This window comes from Hyperolius riggenbachi, chromosome 9 (assembly GCF_040937935.1).
Source record: "Hyperolius riggenbachi isolate aHypRig1 chromosome 9, aHypRig1.pri, whole genome shotgun sequence".
In the NCBI taxonomy this organism is placed as follows: Eukaryota; Metazoa; Chordata; class Amphibia; order Anura; family Hyperoliidae; genus Hyperolius; species Hyperolius riggenbachi.
The window spans coordinates 164,674,341-164,694,686 of record NC_090654.1 but is presented as its reverse complement, the minus strand read 5'-3'; the positions used below and the strand labels follow the sequence as shown (position 1 = coordinate 164,694,686).

The 20,346-nt window shown below is 47.8% G+C and overlaps 1 protein-coding gene across 11 annotated transcripts in view; it reads right to left on the bottom strand.

Annotated features, from left to right (window-relative positions):
* CACNA1D (calcium voltage-gated channel subunit alpha1 D) overlaps nucleotides 1–20,346 on the bottom strand; it is a 665,324-nt gene that overhangs the window by 501,225 nt on the left and 143,753 nt on the right. The gene's annotated exons all lie outside the window — the stretch shown is intronic.

Genomic DNA, 20,346 nt, shown 5'->3' with positions numbered 1-20,346 from the left:
GTACCTTGTGGGAATATAGTAAACATCACTGATAAGCAAATTACTGCCATTAAAAATTTCCTGCCAGAATACAACTTCTGAGGCAGAGGAGAGATAGAAAATTGTCAATAGTTCATGTATTTTAACTCTGGGGGCCATATGCAATTCACTTTTTCACCTGAGTTTTCTACTAAGTGATATTTTCTCAACTTGTAAAAAAAATACCCTTTACACCACCAGTAAACAAACAAATACTCAAAATAATTTTGACAGTACTTTTTCACCTACTTTTTGGTACTTTTCCCATTGTAAGGTGCTAAAAAGTTAACCTTCCTGTCGGTAACCCCGAACTTAGTTCGGGGTAAGCCGCGCAGGAGGTTTTCTCAGGCCCTGCTGGGCCGATTTGCGCAATTTTTTTTTTTGCTGCACGCAGCTAGCACTTTGCTAGCTGCGTGAGCACACCGATCGCCACCGCCCCGCGCCGATTCGCCGCTATCAGTGTCGCTGCAGAGCCCCCCCTAGACCCCTGCGCTGCCTGGCCTATCAGCGCCGGGCAGTGCTGAGGGGTGGATCGGGACTCCCTTAGACGTCACGACGTCCATGACGTCGGTGACGTCATCTGGCCCCGTCGACATTTCTGGGGTGGATGCCAAATTGTATTGCATTTCAGTGACTTTCATTTTGGAAATGATCTATCAGTCCAGTCTAGAGTCTAGAGTAATATTTTTCAAGGTTGGCCCATGAAAAAGAATTGTCAGTTTAATGTGTAACTCCACTTTCCATAAGAAAAAGAAACAACCCTTATCAAACCATCTTTATACATTGCAGTTATTTTAACTACACCAATTATACAGACTATCTGTGACTTCTTTGGAGATTTCCATGTGTCGCACTACAATAAATTCTTAAGGTGGCCATACACTGGCCCGATTCGCGGCCGTTTCGACAGCAGATTCGATCCTGGGATCGAATCTGCTGCCAATCGTTCGCGCTAAACGCACCCGCCGATCCGATTTCGTCGATCGCGCCGTGCGGGAAATTACCCTCGATCGCCCGCGGGTAGGGAGCGCGTCGCTAGCGGCGGCCAATCCGATCAGGTATACATTACCTGACGCTGGCTCCCGGGCGTCTTCTCCGCATCTTCTCCGCGCTGCACCCGCTCCATCCCGGCGCTTCCTATCACTGCAGTGACCAAGAAGTTCAAATAGAGGGCGCTCTATTTGAACTTCCTGGTCACGGAGTGACACAGGAAGCGCCGGGATGGAGCGGGTGCAGCGTGGAGAAGATGCGGAGAAGATGCCCGGGAGCCAGCGTCAGGTAATGTATGCGCGGGGGGGGGGGGGGGGGGGGAGTGGCGGCAGCAGCGGCTCCACAGATTGTGATCGGTTTCAGGCTGAAATCGATTCACAATCTGTTTGCAGTAAAGGCAGCCATACGATCCCTCTCTGATCAGATTCGATCAGATAGGGATCTGTCAGCTGGTCAATCTAATGGCAAATCGACCAGTGTATGGCTACCTTTAAGGTAGCCATACACTGATCGATTTGCCATCAGATTCGACCAACTGACAGATCCCTATCTGATCGAATCTGATCAGAGAGGGATCGTATGGCTACCTTTACTGCAAACAGATTGTGAATCGATTTCAGCCTGAAACCGTTCACAATCTGTTGTTGTGGTGGTGGTGCTGCCGCCACTCCCCCCGCCCGCATGCCCGCATACATTACCTGCTCCGCCGGCGCGACTCCAGTCCCCAGGTCACCGCTGCTCCGTCTCCGCTCTGGTCTCCGGCCCCGGCATGCTTTACTTCTTCCTGCCCGGCAGGAAGTTTAAACAGTAGAGCACCCTCTACTGTTTAAACTACCTGCTGGGCAGGAGGAACTAAAGCATGCCGGAGACCAGCGCGGACACGGAGCAGCGGTGACCGGGCGTAGACGTTCCGGCGGAGCAGGTAATGTATGCGGCTCTATTGCGTCGGTCGTCGGGTACTCGAACGCCGCTAGTGACGCGCTCCCTACCCGTGGGCGATCGACGCTAATTTTCCGCACGGAGCGATCGACGGGATCGGACGAAAAGGATCGAAATTCGGCGTGTAGCGCGAACGATTGGCAGCAGATTCGATCCCAGTGATCGAATCTGCTGTCGAAACGGTGGTGAATCGGCCCAGTGTATGGCCACCTTTAGTCTTTCCAGCAGGAAGTGATGAAGAGAGATGATGAGATAAGTGAAAATTACAAATTATCACAGATGTGTATTCTCCTGCCATGTAATGAATGGGTAAAAGATAAGAGTACATTAATTAAATTAGCCACAAATTTCTCCCTGAGCAATTTTGCCCTCCTGAAGTCAGTTATTGTTAACAAACACTTCCCTTCTTCACAATAACCTGCTTGGGGAAAAATGATAGGGCCACAAAGAATCCTTGAAGCCTATTGCAAAACACAAAGCCATTATAGGGGAAAGGTTTATGACAATCTCTCCAAGCAGATTTTGCTATGCAGCATGTTATTCACAGATCAGGGTTTTTCACCTTAATTCAACATTTAAAATAGCCTATGTTTGATAATGACAGTAATGTAAAGATAGTGCTGATTAAACAAATGTTTATCTACTACAACACATTAGAACAGAGATTGGGTGCACAGCAATATTCGTAACACTGCAGTATTCAATCTTGATCAGATTTCCAATGAAATATAATTGAAAACTTATCACATCATTGCCCCACTAGATTTGTACCGCTCAAGCAATAAAAAACTGTACAACCACCTGCCGCTCAATCAACAAAAAATGCACTGCTTCTTCTGATCACGCCTGCTTACAATTAAAAATTTAAGATTAATTGTAAGTAAAATACAGAGGTGATTGTGAACTAAAAATTAACAGATTTGCCAGAAAAAAACCCAAAACCTGTGTATGGTTATCTTAAAATAAATAGCAGGAAGAATTTCACAATTTCAATGCATTTTACTAAACATGGTTGTGCCAAAGCTGATTTTAAAGTAAATCTGCAGGTTTTAAAATAAAAAAACAGATACTTACCAATGGAGAGGGAAGGCTCTGTGTCCTAATGAGCCTTCCTGTTCTCCACCCGGGGTCCTCGTTCCCCCACAAGCTCCACGGTTTTAATCTAGCTGCAGGAGACATTGGTAGTCTTCAGAAGCGCTCAGGCATCTGAAGACCGGCAGCTCTGTACTGCACACGCGCGCGTGCGCCAGAGAGGACACTCGCACGTGCGCAGTATGAAGCGGCCCGTCTTCGGTAGCCCGAGTGCCTCCAAAGACTGCCAAAGTCTCCCCAAACCGAATTCACCTTGCGAAGCGGTCGTAAAGCTGTGCACCCTCTGGCGCCCACAACCACCTCCCCACCACCCTGGTATGCATGGACACTGTATATTTTTGCTGCCACACTGATCATACAGTCTTTTGCTATTTTTACATTAAACTATAGTGCCAGACTTTTTTTCTTGTCTTTTTGGAAGTTATCCAACTCGAAAGAGAGCAGTCCACGGCCAAAGTGGTCATGGACTGCTAACGGGGGAGCATGTGGGAGAACGCGGACACCGAGAGGAGAAGGCACAGTAGGTCCCAGAACCTTCCCTCGCCTTAGGTAAGAATCCCTTTATCACCTTCAAGGTGTAATCATGGGCGTCCGCACGTCTGGCAAAATGGGGCATGCCCACTCCCATGGCCAGCTGCTGCACCCCCCACTCACCCGAACCCGGAAGTGCCACCCTGGGGTGGCAATGGAGAGAGAAAAGGGAACGTGTGGAGAGCGGTGGAGAAGTCTACCCCCCCCTTCCCTCACCTTTAGTACTCCCTCCCTCTCTCGCTCCCCCCTTTAGAATGAACTAAAGCGGGCGGCAGCAGCGGGACACTTACGCTATTAGCAGGTGCGCGAGTGACTCTCTCTCTCTGTGAGCTGCTGCGCTGGTCTGGACTAGACCACAGCAGCGGCGCACAGATACAGAGAGTCACTCACTCGCTCCTGCTAATAGCGTAAGTGTCCCACCGCTGCCGCTTGCATCACTTCATTCTAAAGGGGGGAGCGAGAGAGATAGGGAGCTCCAAAGGTGAGGGAAGGGGGGGAGACTCTTCACATGCTCCCTTTTCTCTGGGGGGCACTGTCACTACCTTAACTGGGGGTCTCCTGTCACTACCTAAACTGGGGGCTCCTGTCACTACCTGAACTGGGGGGCACTGTCACTACCTAAACTGGGGGCTCCTGTCACTACCTGAACTGGGGGTACTATCACTACCTGAACGGGGGGCTCCTGTCACTACCTGAACTGGGGGGCACTGTCACTACCTAAACTGGGGGCTCCTGTCACTACCTGAACCGGGGGGGCACTGTCACTACCTAAACTAGGGGCTCCTGTCACTACCTGAACTGAGGCACCTGTCACTACCTGAACTGGGGGGCCCTGTCACTACCTAAACTGGGGGCTCCTGTCACTACCTGAACTGGGGGGCACTATCACTACCTAAACTGGGAGGCTCCTGGTGCTACCTAAACTAGGGGGCACTTGTCTCTACCTAAACTATCTAGGCCAGCCAGCCCAGCATCACCACCAGCCAACAAGCCCAAAATCACTGTCAAAAATGCCACAGCATCACCGCCAGCCAGCCCAGCCACAGCATCACCGCCAGCCCGGCCACAGCATCACCGCCAGCCCGGCCACAGCATCACCGCCAGCCCGGCCACAGCATCACCGCCAGCCAAGCCACAGCATCACTTCCAGGCCTTTCAGCCCACACATCATCCCCAATCCAGCCAAAAACAGTATTGCCAGGCCAGCCAGGCACAGCAGCCAGTAGAGGAGAATTCAGAAGCCAGGTGAGAGGTGTCTACCATATTAAGGGGGCATTCTGCCTATTTATGTGAAATGCTGTCTATTTATGTGCCTCATGACTGCTGAATTTGTCTTGTTTGGGGCCTCATAGTTACTGAATTTGTCTTGTTGGGGGCCTCATGATTTGTTGGGGGCCTCATGATTTGTTGAGGGCCTCAAGATTGCTGAATTTGTCTTGTTGGGGGCCTCATGATTGCTGAGTTTGTCTTGTGGGGGGCTCATGATTGCTGAATTTGTCTTGATGGGGGGGGGCTCATGATTGCTGAATTTGTCTTGTTGGGGGCCTCATGATCGCTGAGTTTGTCTTGTGGGAGCCTCATGATTGCTGAATTTGTCTTGATGGGAGGGCCTCATGATTGCTGAATGTGTCTTGTTGGGGGCCTCATGATTGCGGAGTTTGTCTTGTGGGGGCCTCATAATTGCTGAATTTGTCTTGATGGGGGGGCCTCATGATTGCTGAATTTGTCTTGTTGGGGGACACATGATTGCTAACTGCGAGACTATGGAAAAAGCTGAATCATCATCATATGAGACAATAGCATTAAACCGACCTTTTCAGCTTTTTAAAACAGAAAATGAAACTGGGAGGTTCTTAAAAAATGAATACATTTTTCAGGAGTAGGGTGGATGAAATTGTTTATCTTCACAGTTTCTTTTCAACTTGGATTTTCAATAATGTTCATGTATGAGTTTGTATTTAGTTTAAATTGCTGTTGGCACTTTGCGATAGGTAAGTGATTTTTGGGTTGCAGCTTGGGCACTTGACCTGCAAAAGGTTCGCCACCACTGTCCTAATCTAATGTCCCACCATTGCTAAGTTCATGTAAACTTGTCTCCACCAGCGACCACACCCACATTCTGGTCCATGACCACACCCATTTTTCGGCGCGGCGTGTTTTACAAGGTATAAACATACAACGAGCTCACAACGAAACAAGTCCATGCAAATGTCTTTGATAACAGTAGTTCAGTGTCTTTGGTAAAAATAGATAGAGTCTGTTCTTATTGTGAAGAATTATGACAACCAGACAATTTAAATACAAAAATTAATAAAGATACGCAAACAATTTTTTTTTAATACATGGAAAGGAATTTTGAAAATGTAATGAAAAAGTTAATGTAACGATTGCGGAATCGTCTCCGTGGTCAGCGCACCAAACGTGCGCCGGCGCGGCGGATTTCCTCCACAAGCGTATTATTGAGGACACCCAGGCTAGGTGCTATGCACCTGCAGAGGGAAATTCCTGTCGGCAGGTGGAGCTGTGGAGTGCAGAGGAACAGCTCCTCTGCCCTACCACACACGCCAGACAGGAATTGTACGAAGGGAAGAAACGCAATCGCAAGAGAAGCGATTGAGAGTGAGCACAGAGACAGATTGTGTGTGTGTGCATAAAATTAGTCGCCAACCCGCGACTGTGCACACACCACAGCAGATAAGAAGCAGGAACGCGATCGCGAGAGGTGCGACCGCCAGACGTGACACAAGGTTACAGCAAGGCGGAGCACGAGAGTAGCAAAGGCACAGCAAATAATACAATAAGGAGATACGGAAAATAACAAATGTTAGCTAACCGCGAACACCGCACTCATTCGCAACAGTGCACGCGGTTATGCGCGGTCTCCACGTGATAAGCACAATAGAGACAAGCACGCCTAACTAACCATTAACAGACAAACATGAAACAGAGGACGCGAGCGCTTGCTTAACGGTTACCTCACCGAGCCTCCAGCAAGCGCAGCAGACAAGACAGACACACGAAAACAGGGACAAGCGACAGAAGGATCCCCAGCGCTAGCGAAAAGTGGCTAGCGCGATCCCAGAAGACAGAACAGAAGGATCCCCAGCGCTAGCGAAAAGTAGCTAGCGCGATCCCAGGAGACAGTAGCAGAACAGAAGGATCCCCAGCGCTAGCGAAAAGTGGCTAGTGCGATCCCAGAAGACAGAACAGAAGGATCCCCAGCGCTAGCGAAAAGTAGCTAGCGTGATCCCAGGAGACAGAACAGAAGGATCCCCAGCACTAGCGCTAGGGCGAGTGCGATCCAAACACACGGCAGACAGAACAGATGAGGTAGGCAGAAACAACCGCTGTTCCAACCTACACTCCAGACTCAATCAGAAGGATCCACAGCCGCTAACGCTAGGGCTTGTACGATCCAAACACAAGACAGACGGAACAGGCAAAACAGATAATACAACCTGACTGGACTAGAAGGGGAGCCTAAAGCACCCCCCAGGAATTAACTATACTAGATAGCAATGGCTGACACTCCAGCAGTGTCCATCAGGAACAGACCATGGAAGGGAAATGTCCAGCAAAGCATTCTGGGAGCAGCATGCTTTTATAGTGCCAGTCATCAAAAGAAGGCAGGTAACGGATTTGCATGACTAATGTATGCAAATCCCTCAGCAACACAAGCTGCAAAACTGACAGAAAGTCTCTCTTAAAGAGACCTGCAGAATGCAGACGTGAACAGTGGTCAAAACGCTGCCTGTCTGCACAGGCAGCTGATCAGATTCTCACAGTTAAAATGCTCAGGAATGGTCGAAGATCCCCAAGGCCTGGGGCCCACTAGAGCATTACCAGCAGCACTTTCTGTATTTGAGGAATCACTGGTGATTCTAAAAGCACTGAGAAAGTAAAGCCTATGGTGATGATTCCATCCACAGCAATAATTTACTGAAATCACAGTGCCTGTATTGCAGAAAATCGCATTCCTTGATATACTCTAACTCTGTAAAGCACTGGTTGTTTAGTGTTAAAATAGCTGATAAGGGAATTTCTAGTGGGCCCAGCCCTGTGCATTCATTCACACATACAGTTTCGATTGGCCAATGACTGGGTAATTTTATCATGCCACGTAGCTTTAAATCAATCTGTTTTGCAGGGCAGAAAATTGGGATACACCCGCGGATGCCGCGAGGAGGCATGAATGTGCCTACCAACAATCAAGAAGTGGTTAAAGGACACATCCAACCATAACAAAAATAAAAAAAATTCATTTACCTGGGGCTTCCTACAGCCCCTGCCTGCCGATCTGTGCCCACGTCGCAGCTTCGCTCCACGCTGGTGGTCCTGAGTTCCCTCGGTGCAGAATTCCTACTAAGCGAGCGGCTTATGTCATTTGGACTGTACAGCGCAGGTGCAGAACTACTGCGCCGTACAGTCCAGGTGACATCAGCGCGACCAGTGAATCGCACGCTGGAGTGCAGAGAGAGCCGACGCACAAGCTGACCTCACCTCGCCACCAGAGGAGACCGGGAGCTACCGGAGCTGCGGCGAGGGGGCAGGACGGATGCCAGGGGCTGGAAGAAGCCCCAGGTGAGTGGATTTTTTATTTTGATTTTCCTTGGACCACTCCTTTAAGCAAATCACTACAATCCCTATCCATAGCCACACAGTGAGCTCTCTCAGTCTCCACCAAGCGTTCCAAATTCCATTGGATCAGAACAGTTCCTAACGGCATGGATCATCTCTCCCACTGGAATGGCGTTCAAAGTATGCTTGGGTGACAACTTGATGCCTGTAAAAGGGAAATGTCATTAAGTTTTTGGCACAATTCTCCTTGTATCATACGAGCCACGGAGTGTTACATCTAGATAGTCAATTTTAGTGGGATTGTGGCTCATAGTGAAACGGAAATAAAGACTATTATCATTACAATAGTCTAGGAAATCCTGTAAAGCTTTTTCCAGGCCCCTCCAGATCTGCAGCAAGTCATCTATATACCTGCCATACCATTGAATGTAGGCAGAAAAGGGGTCCCCACCCCAAAAGATGAGGAGCTCTTCCCACCAATCCATGCAGAGGTTGGCCAGGGAGGGGGAAATGTGGCTCCCATAGAAGCTCTGCATTCCATGTGTATCCACACCCCACACACATGCTATGATATTTGACTCTGCACTCTCCTTTACTTCCTACATACAGAATAACTCAAAAGTTCTGTCATTGCCAACAGTGCAATCTTTCCAAAATATTGGCTTCCCTAACTAACCTCCTAATTCCATGCACAAAAATGCTGTCCACGGACCTAGATTTCCAAGATGTTGCAAAAACAGAAAAAATATTACACTGTACTTTCAAATCCTTCACCTTCTTTGGCAGATGAGCCTTATGTATTCTGTAAAATGTTGTGAAGTATATTTGCACTCTATAAACACAGGACATAAACATTAAGATAAACGTCATTTCTATCTTTCATTCTCATAAAAAACACAGCTCACGGCTTCCTCATCAGAAAATGGCAAAGCAGTATCACTAAATCAACAAAGCTTTGTTAGCTCTAGTTAACCCACACCTGTCACAGTCAGCACCCCTGTAAAAGTGATTCATGTAGGCATAATAAACAATGCAACAGACGTGTACACACATTAACGGAGAGGTCATGGACCTATTGACTTTTCTAGACATCTGTTATTGCACGAGGCAGTCACGTCCTTGTTTGTGACATCATGCAATCCTCTGGCACAGCACATCAATAAATAATAAGGTCTCTTGAGAGCAGCATTGATTCAACAGGTAAATCTTTAAAGCAGACTTCAGCCAAAGAGCACAGTATGCTATTGTAACATACTGTATATGTACATTGTTTTACTTATTACTATTTTGTATTTATATAGCACCAGCTTCTCCCATGGTGCTGTACATAGTACAAAACAGACACTAGTGGGGGACACAGGTACGTAAGTAGTTTAATGCACAATATAGTAAGAACATCCAGCAACACAAGTCCAAATGCATACATAGTTGATGAATAGTTTGGTTTGAAACATCACCAATAATGATACATGTTAATTTGATAAAATACAGCATAAACAGGAAACACTAAGGGGAGGACCCTGCTCTTTTGCAAACATACACTCTAGAGGGTTGTGGGGTGGAGACACAAGTGGTAGAGAAAAAGGGGTTAGCTGATGGGAGTGAGAGCCTGAAAATCTAGCTACAGCAAAGTCCCCGTTATCTAGAACTCAGGCAAATGGAAGTCTCAACTAACCCGCATGCCTAAGTGGGATAACGGGGCTGAGCTTTTGGGGATTTTGAGAGCAGGAACTACTCACCGATGTCCAGCCGCCTTCTTATACACACCTTGCATCTCCCAGATACTTTCTGGTGTCAATGCCTAACTCCCGGCATGTCAAGTGACCCAATGTGGGATAGGTGACATGCCGGGAGCTGTACACTGAGGATGGCAGAAAGCCGGTGGGAGCTACAGGATGCATGGAAGACAAGGCCCGGATGATTGGTAAGTAATTACTACTGCTCATGGGAGGAGTGGGGGGGGGGGGGGTTAGTGCTTTTAATGCCGGTTCAAACAACCAGCAAGCACATGTATCTGGCAACAGACAATCCCAGCCTGTGCTGGTTACTAATTGACAAATATAACAAATTATAAACTTGTCTGAAGTGGTGTGGAATCTCTGTTCCACCCGATTCGGAACAGAAATGGATAATTTGAGCATGCGGCCATGACAGAGGATATTAACGTTGGATTGCGTAGGTAGGGCTTTCAGCGCCCGGGGACAAAGACTATTAATGCGCCCCCTAAGGTGAAGGGTGCGGCGCGTGCAGCGCGCCGCGCCAAAAAGGGGCATGGCCACATAATAAATGTGGGCGTGGTTATGGGTGGAGCCAAATGTACAGGAAGTTAGCAGGCTCACGCTCACCCACCCTCCCTCAGTATGTACCTTCCAGCATGTTCCAAGACAAATTCAGCAATCATGAGCCCTCCCCATCAAGACAAATTCAGCAATCATGAGGCCCCCAACATGACCAACTCAGCAATCATGAGGCCCCCAACAAGACAAATTTAGCAATCATGAGGCCCCCAACAAGACAAATTTAGCAATCATGAGGCCCCCAACAAGACAAATTCAGCAATCATGAGGCCCCCAACAAGACAAATTCAGCGATCATGAGGCCCCCAACAAATCATGAGGCCCCCAACAAGACAAATTCTGCAATCATAAGGCCCCCAACAAGACAAATTCAGCGATCATGAGGACCCCAACAAATTATGAGGCCCCCAACAAGACAAATTCAGTAACCATAAGGCCCCAAACAAGACAAATTCAGCAGTCATGAGGCACATAAATAGACAGCATTTCACATAAGTAGGCAGAATGCCCCCTTAATATGGTAGACACCTCTCACCTGGCAGCAGTTCCCCAAAATACACTCAATCTGACAGCAGTGGCTCCCCAAAAATAGGTAGTCCAAGGTCTATAGGTGTCCCCAGAATAGGTGGTCAGCAGTATAGATGTCCCCAGAATAGGTGGCCAGCGGTATAGATGTCCGCAGAACATGTAGCCAGGGGTATATGTGCCCAGTATATGTAGCCAGGTGTATATGTGCCCAGTATATGTAGTTAGGGTTATATGTGCCCAGTATCTGTAGCCAGGGGTATATGTAGCCAGGGGTATATGTGCCCAGTATATGTAGCCAGGGGTTTAATATGTGCCCAGTATATGTAGTCAGGGGTATATGTGCCCAGTATATGTAGTCAGGGGTATATGTAGGCAGGTGTATATGTCCCCAGTATATGTAGGCAGGGGTATATGTGCCCAGTATATGTAGGCAGGGGTATATGTGCCCAGTATATGTAGTCAGGGGTATATGTGCCCAGTATATGTAGGCAGGGGTATATGTGCCCAGTATATGTAGTCAGGGGTATATGTGCCCAGTATATGTAGTCAGTGGTATATGGGCCCAGTATATGTAGTCAGGGGTATATGGGCCCAGTATATGTAGGCAGGGGTATATGTCCCAGTATATGTAGCCAGGGGTATATGAGCCCAGTATATGTAGCCAGGGGTATAATATGTGCCCAGTATATGTAGGCAGGGGTATATGTAGGCAGGTGTATATGTCCCCAGTATATGTAGGCAGGGGTATATGTGCCCAGTATATGTAGGCAGGGGTATATGTGCCCAGTATATGTAGCCAGGGGTATAATATGTGCCCAGTATATGTAGTCAGGGGTATAATATGTGCCCAGTATATGTAGTCAGGGGTATATGTACCCAGTATATGTAGGCAGGGGTATATGTAGGCAGGTGTATATGTCCCCAGTATATGTAGGCAGGGGTATATGTGCCCAGTATATGTAGGCAGGGGTATATGTCCCAGTATATGTAGGCAGGTGTATATGTGCCCAGTATATGTAGGCAGGAATATATGTGCCCAGTATATGTAGGCAGGGGTATATGTTCCCAGTATATGTAGCCAGGGGTATATGTGCCCAGTATATGTAGGCAGGAGTATATGTCCCAGAATAGGTAGCCAGGTGTCCCCCCAGCAGGAAGGGAGCAGCGCAGTGGAGGGAAAGCTATGGGCACAGTGGGGAAGGGTGGACGTCTCCCTCCCCTTCCCTCACCTTAGGGGGCTCTCTCTCGCTCGCTCTCCCCTCCAGAAGTAATGTCTGGGTGGCTGGCAGCGGCGGGCGGAACTTACCTCCGTCTCGTCGCAGCGCAGAATGGATTTGCGGCTACTCTGGTCTGGTCTAGACCAGAGCAGCGGCTGCGGCACCCGAACCTCCGGAACTGGAGCGAGACGGAGGTAAGTTCCGCCCGCCGCTGCCAGTCACCCGGGCATTATTTCTGGAGGGGAGAGCGAGTGAGGGAGAGCCCTCTAAGGTGAGGGAAGGGGGCGGGGGGGACACGTCCGCCCTTCCCCACTGTGCCCATAGCTTTCCCTCCACTGCGCTGCTCCCCTCCCAATAAAAAAAAACACTGCAGCTCAGCTGGGCGCCCTTGGGGACCCGGCACCCGGGGGCACCTGTCCTACCCCGACCCCCCCTAGCTACACGCCTGATCGTGTAATATGGATGTGGTGATCACCAGGCGTCTAATACAATAGCTCAATCTCAGACTCTACACACCTTATGCTGGGAATACACGGCTCGATTTAGAGTCATTTAGATGGCTCGATTGATCATTTCCGACACGCCCGATCTCCCTCCCAATCAGGCGTCAAGCACAGTGGTGGAGGAGATAATTTGGGCTTGCTTTAAAGTGGATCCGAGATAAACTTTTACTCATTGCATAATTGTGTTCCTTTCATATCGTTTATAGGCCATTCCTCAAGCCAAATACTTTTTTTGTTTTGTTTTAATACTTTAATTCCCTATAAGCTAAACAAGCCTTGCCCAAAGCTTTTTCACAGTACATTGGCACTGTAGCAAGGGCTTATGGGAGCTCAGCCTGGGCAGGAGGAGGTGGAGGCTACTAGCCAGAGATTTCAGAGGCAGAGGGAGGTGGAGAGGGGACATTTACACACAGGCAAGCTGATAGCATCTCCAGCCCTCAGCCTGTGACAATGTGACAAACAGAATATGGCTGCCCTCATTGTATCACAGGAATAAATAATCATAAACTGTTGAAGCTGTTTGCAGCTAGATATGCTGTGTAAACTATCTAAACTTTAGATAAGATATATCGACAAGTTACTTGTTATAGTTAGTTTTTCATCTCGGATCCGCTTTAAAAGCCACAGAACTTGGCACCTGGCAGTCATTGAGTCAGCCATGAGTCCTGTATGGCAAAGTACTCTAGAGTTCTAGGTCACCATAATCATGTTAAAAGGGTCCTGCGGGAAACATGTTATTTTACCAAGTTACAAATTCCCACAGGTTGGTTTTAAAGCGAAATTCCACATTTGCTGAGAAAAAAACATCTGCTGCTCATGTACGAGCGACATTTCTCAAGTATGCATACCCATTACAGTGCCGGATGCAGCTGCTGTGTACAGCCAGGAGGGAATTTGCAAAAATTACAGGGAGCGCGAGTGGACAGCTCCGTGTGGAGCCACAATGGAGATAAGAGCGGGGCTACAGAGAGGTCCCCATCCAAACCAATGGACAGGAAAGTATGAGGACTCCTTACTACAAACGCTGGCATGTATAGTTTGTAGTTTTACTGCTAAAAATAGGAAAAAATGGCTTACCTCAAAGAAGTCACCCAACAACAAATTATCTGAAGAAAACAATGTTTATTAGGAACACTACAGACAATGCATTTCACGTGCTAGCTAACGCTTCTTCAGGTCAAAATTAGTGTCTGCAATGAAACAACATGAAAAGGCTCATAGCTACTGTATTTGGTTGTTCCTAAAGGGGCCCATACACCTAACGATTTTCACACCGATATACGGCCGATTCGATCACAGTGATCGAATCGGCTGTGAAATCGCCGCGCACACTGCTGACAGAACGATCGATTTCCGTCTGAAATCGATCGTTCCCGTCGATTCCCGTCGATCCATCCGTGCGGAAAATTATTCTCGATCGCCGGCAGGTCGGTAGTGTGTCGATAGCGGCGTTCGAATGCCCGACGACCGACGCAATAAAGCGGGTATACATTACCTGTTCCGGCCGGCGCGAGTCCCCACTGTCACCGCTGCTTTTTCTCCGTGCTGGGCTCCAGGGCTGCAGCTACACAGAACTTCCTGTTCGGCAGGAAGTTTAAACAGTAGAGCGCCCTCTACTGTTTAAACTTCCCCTGGACAGGAAGTTAAGTAGCTGCAGGAATGGTCTGGAGCCCGGAGCGGAGAAGAAGCAGCGATGACAGCGGGGACTTGCGCCGGCCGGAACAGGTAATGTATGCAGGGGGGGGGGGGGGGGATTGCAGCGGCAGCTCCACAGATTGTGATCGGTTTCAGGCTGAAATCGATTCACAATCTGTTTGCAGTAAAGGTGGTCATACGATCCCTCTCTGATCAGATTCGATCAGAGAGGGATCTATCTGTTGGTCGAATCTGATGGCAAATCAACCAGTGTATGGCCACCTTAATAAATATACACTCACCTAAAGGATTACTGGAACACCTGTTCAATTTCTCATTAATGCAGTTATCTAATCAACCAATCACATGGCAGTTGCTTCAATGCATTTAGGGGTGTGGTCCTGGTCAAGACAATCTCCTGAACTCCAAAGTGAATTCTCAGAATGGGAAAGAAAGGTGATTTAAAGAGGAACTCCAGTGAAAATAATGTAATAAAAAAGTGCTTCATTTTTACAATAATTATGTATAAATGATTTAGTCAGTGTTTGCCCATTGTAAAATCTTTTAAATCCCTGATTTACATTCTGACATTTATTACATGGTAACATTTTTACTGTTGGCAGGTGATGTAGCTGCTGCATTTTTTTTGGCAGTTGGAAACAGCTGTAAACAGCTATTTCCCACAATGCACCAAGACAGGAAACTGTCAGGAGTACATACTCAAAGAGTTTCTTGTGGGAGGGGTTTCACCACAATATCAGTCATACAGCGCCCCCTGATGGTCTGTTTGTGAAAAGGAATAGATTTTTCATGTAAAAAGGGGTATCAGTTATGATTGGGAAGTCCAATTCTTGGTCGGAGTTAAGCAATTTTGAGCAGGGCATGGTTGTTGGTGCCAGATGGGCCGGTCTGAGTATTTCACAATCTGCTCAGTTACTGGGATTTTCACGCACAACCATTTCTAGGGTTTACAAAGAATGGTGTGAAAAGGGAAAAATATCCAGTGTGCGGCAGTCCTGTGGGCGAAAATACCTTGTTGATGCTAAAGGTCAGAGGAGAATGGGTCGACTGATTCAAGCTGATAGAAGAGCAACGTTGACTGAAATAACCACTCGTTACAACTGAGGTATGCAGCAAAGCATTTGTGAAGCCACAACATGCACAATCTTGAGGCGTATGAGCTACAACAGCAGACGACCCCACCAGGTACCACTCATCTCCATTACAAATGGGAAAAAAGAGTGTAATAGATAGCGGAGATACCGCCACATGGCGGCTATCTCCGCGTATCAGCCGGCAGCCTCTGCCGCGCAGTTACATGCTGCTGCTCTGCCTGGTCCTTCTATTGCATATAGATTGAGGGCTACGCACGCGCGCGCCAGGTGACAGGACCTTTATGCGAATAGAAGCGGAGTCAGCTGATCTGCCAAATCAGCTGACTCCAACGGTACTTTGGATTGGCTGAGTGATGGGGGCGGCGCTGCGGGGTATCTCTGTATATATAGTACTAGTCTGTCAGTTGCCCCATGTCTGCTGTTGCGAATGCTAACGTGTTAGCGCTCAGACCCCAGTCAGATCCCAAAGTGTGCTAGAACCAGCTGGAGCTGGGGATCCACCCTTAGCCAGATTCTGTTGATAGCTTAAAGTACTAATTGCATTGTATTATCTGTTATGACCTTCTGCTTCCTTTGACTATTCTCCTGCTTGTTGATTCTGTACCTCTGCCCATCTGATTCCTGTTGCCGACTCTGCCTGAACGTGACACTGAATCAACCTTCTGTCTTTGGACTTTATCTGTCCGTATGTTGCCTACTCTGCTTGTCTGACCTTCCTGTCCTCACCGGTGGGCCTAGCCACTGGTGAGGGATCTCTAGTAGCTTACACCTACTCCTCAGGTGAAGCTCAGCTGCAGCACTGTCTGTAACACCTGATCCTGTTAAGCTTGGGGGTGTAATCTCCACAGTCAGCATACAACACATAAGCTGACGTGAAGGAGGTACACACACCAGCACAAGGAATCAGGATATCCCCAGTTTAGTGGAGGAGAGGACTGACTCCAATAGGAGATTGTGGTGCACAGAGCCGGTGCAGATCTGAACAGCCACAAACACTTTCGTAATAACGTCTCAGCGCAAAGTAGCGCTGAGCGCATAAACCAGGACTGAGGAGATCAGGACAGGTAGACAGAATGAACGCTTGCTAGCTAGCGATTACTTAGCGACAGCAAGCGTCCAAAACCAGACAGACTGGAATGAGGCAGCCAATGCGTTGCGGCGATGGCGTGCCTCACAAAGACAGGACAGGAGAGACAGGAAATAGCAGGATCGAGATAGATGAACGTAACACAGATAAATATACAATAAGTATGTTTTCCTAGCGTATTACAATTACAGCTATCAATGAAACTATTCGTAACGTCTGACTAACATATGTATATATTGGCAATGAACCGATATATGACATAAGCAGGAACTCTGACTAAGACTGAAGTAATACAGGGAACAGGACTCAGAAGGATTCGCTATCTCTTCGCAGAGATGAACGCAATCCACAAACAGGACCAGGAACAGGATTCAGAAGGATTCGTTATCTCTTCGCAGAGATGAACGCAATCCACAAACAGGACCAGGAACAGGATAACTAGCTCAGCACGGGTGTTCACGATACGCGCAAACTACCAAAACGTGCTGGAAAACTGACTAACTGAACATAGGAAATAAACAGTTCGTGTACGTATATATCAGCGACACTGATATATTAACGTAACACGAATACAAGGAAAATAACAAAATGCGCAAGTATGCGTATATATTGGCGATGAACCAATATATGACACAAGACAAGCAAGTAGCAATTTCTAGAACAAGAGCAGAACTAGGGGGACTCGCTGACCCCTTCGCAGGAGTCAGCGCAGTCCACACGGACCAGGAACGAGGTGGGGCACGAGCAGAGTAACAGATAGTCTGAAACTATGATAGCCCATGAGGCATTGCAGGAAGCAGTTCTTTATACTGAGGTCATCCAATGGGAGCAGACCTGCAGATTCCCACACAAGTGAATGGTAATTAATCACAGGCTGATAGCAGGAAAAGGCAGACAATGATATGCAGCCTGCAGGAAAGGGACCGCCCCTCCACTGCAGCAGACAATGTTTGTTTACACAAAAGCATATTAAACTGTCATTAACTTCAGAGCGACTGCAGATGGAATCAGCAACTAGTTTAAGTGCAAACCAAACTATGCAAGCAAATGCATGTAATGACATTAGAACTGCTTGGTTTGCAATACCACTGCAGTCAGCAGAAAACGCTGCAGAAGCTATCATAACAGATCCTCAGGTGTCCGCTAGCTGCAGTATAATCTTAATCACCTGCTCCTCAGGTGATCAGCCTTTGCAGCACTGTCTGTAACACCTGCTCCTCAGGTGTCCACTAGCTGCAGTATAGTCTTAATCGTCTGCTCCTAAGGTGATCATCCTTTGCAGCACAGTCAGTGGTTCCTGCTCCTCAGGTGTCCACTGGCTGCAGTATAGTATTAATCGCCTGCTCCTCAGGTGATCATCCTTGCAGCACAGTCAGTGGTCCCTGCTCCTCAGGTGTCTACTGGCTGCAGTACAGTCTGAATCACCTGCTCCTCAGGTGATCATTGGCTGCTGTACTGTCTGAGTCACCCACTCCTCGGGAGATCTCCTCTTACTCATTACTGTTGCACCAAACACTATCTCACATTGGTTGTCCTGTGTCTGGCTATACTAGCATTATTGGTGATTCTGCAGATCACCACATAATCAGGTATAGCATCTGTATTATTGGTGATACTGCAGATCACCAATAATCAGAAAATCTGTTTTACTGACACCAATCGTTACACCGATCCGCTATAGTTCAATTAGCCGATTGGCTATTAGTAGCACTAGTATTTTAGCTGACCGATTGGCTACTACTTTGTTTACAGTTTCAAGACTTTGGGCCCATCTGATTCCTGTTGACGACTCTGCCTGAACGTGACACTGAATTAGCCTTCTGTCTTTGTACTTTATCTGTCCGTACGTTGCCTACTCTGCTTGTCTGACCTTCCTGTCCTCACCGGTGGGCCTAGCCACTGGTGAGGGATCTCTAGTAGCTTTCACCTACTCCTCAGGTGAAGCTCAGCTGCAGCACTGTCTGTAACACCTGCTCCTCAGGTGTCCGCTAGCTGCAGTATAATCTTAATCACCTGCTCCTCAAGTGAAGCTCAGCTGCAGCACTGTCTGTAACACCTGCTCCTCAGGTGTCCGCTAGCTGCAGTATAGTCTTAATCACCTGCTCCTCAGGTGATCAGCCTTTGCAGCACTGTCTGTAACACCTGCTCCTCAGGTGTCCACTAGCTGCAGTATAGTCTTAATCACCTGCTCCTCAGGTGATCAGCCTTAGCAGCACTGTCTGTAACACCTGCTCCTCAGGTGTCCACTAGTTGCAGTATAGTCTTAATCGCCTGCTCCTCAGGTGATCATCCTTTGCAGCACAGTCAGTGGTTCCTGCTCCTCAGGTGTCCTCTGGCTGCAGTATAGTCTGAATCACCTGCTCCTCAGGTGATCATTGGCTGCAGTACTATCTTAATCACCCGCTCCTCGGGAGATCTCCTCTTACTCATTACTGTTGCACCAAACACTATCTCACATTGGTTGTCCTGTGTCTGGCTATACTAGCATTACCTTGGCCAATTTCTCTGCTACCAGCCAATAGAAGATACCAAACTGTCCAAATAAGGTATTAAATTAAACGTTATAATGTGTTCTTTAAAATAAGATATACCATGTTACTGTGTTACATTCCATGTTACAATGAGAGAGAGAGTAAGAGGGAGAGTGCATTTCTGCAAAAAAAACTCAGAGCAGAAACGACTGCCTTTAGGAAAATACTCCAAACAGAATGAGAACATGGATCCATGATGCCTTGTTACCACTGTGCAGGCTGGTGGTGGTGGTGTAATGGTTTGGAGGATGTTTTCTTGGCACACTTTAGGCCCCTTAGTGCCAATTGGGGATCGTTTAAATGCCACGCACAACCTTGAGGTGGATGGGCTACAACAGCAGAAGACCCCACCGGGTACCACTCATCTCCACTACAAATAGGAAAAAGAGGCTACAATGTGCACGAGCTCACCAAAATTGGACAGTTGAAGACTGGAAAAATGTTGCCTGGTCTGATGAGTCTCGATAGAGTCAGAATTTGACGTAAATAGAATGAGAACATGGATCCATCATGCCTTGTTACTACTGTGCAGGCTGGTGGTGGTGGTGTAATGGTGTGGGGGATGTTTTCTTGGCACACTTTAGGCCCCTTAGTATCAACTGGGCTTCGTTTAAATGCCACAGGCTACCTGAGCATTGTTTCTGACCATGTTCATCCCTGTAACGAAAAATCTGCAACGCCGGATGGATTGCGGGAATATGGTCGCATCCAGTCCGGCAAGCGGACCTTCCAACGCGGGATGCGGAAATTCGTCCGCATCCGCTGCGCACACCCGTCCGAGCACTCTGCTCCAAACTCACCAACATGCTGTTCACCAGGGTTCTGCCATCTTGCCTCTAGGGGGTGCGGCCGCACACCAGACACGCCTTTATACTCTTAGAAAGCGTGTCAGCTGACCTGGAGGTCAGCTGACATTTTAGCCTGCTCTGATTGGTTGCTGCCTGGGGTGGAGACTTCTCTCCCAGGCAGTATATAAGGAAGTGCTTTTCAGTCACACTTTGTCTGTGTTTGCGATACCCTGTGTCAGCACTCAGACCTTAGACTAGATCCCAGGTGTTGAAACCAAGGACTTCACACCTAGACTAGGAGATTATTATTATTGTTATTGATTCTCTGTGTATGATTCTGTGCCTGTCTTGACTTCTCTTCTGCTTCCTGATTCTGTACTCTGCCAGCCCGTACCGTTAACGACTATTGGCTTGGTTCCTGACTATTCTCTCGTCTCACGTCTCTGTACTGTTGCCGCCTGTACTGTTGCCGAACCTCTTTCTGTCTGACCTTGCTC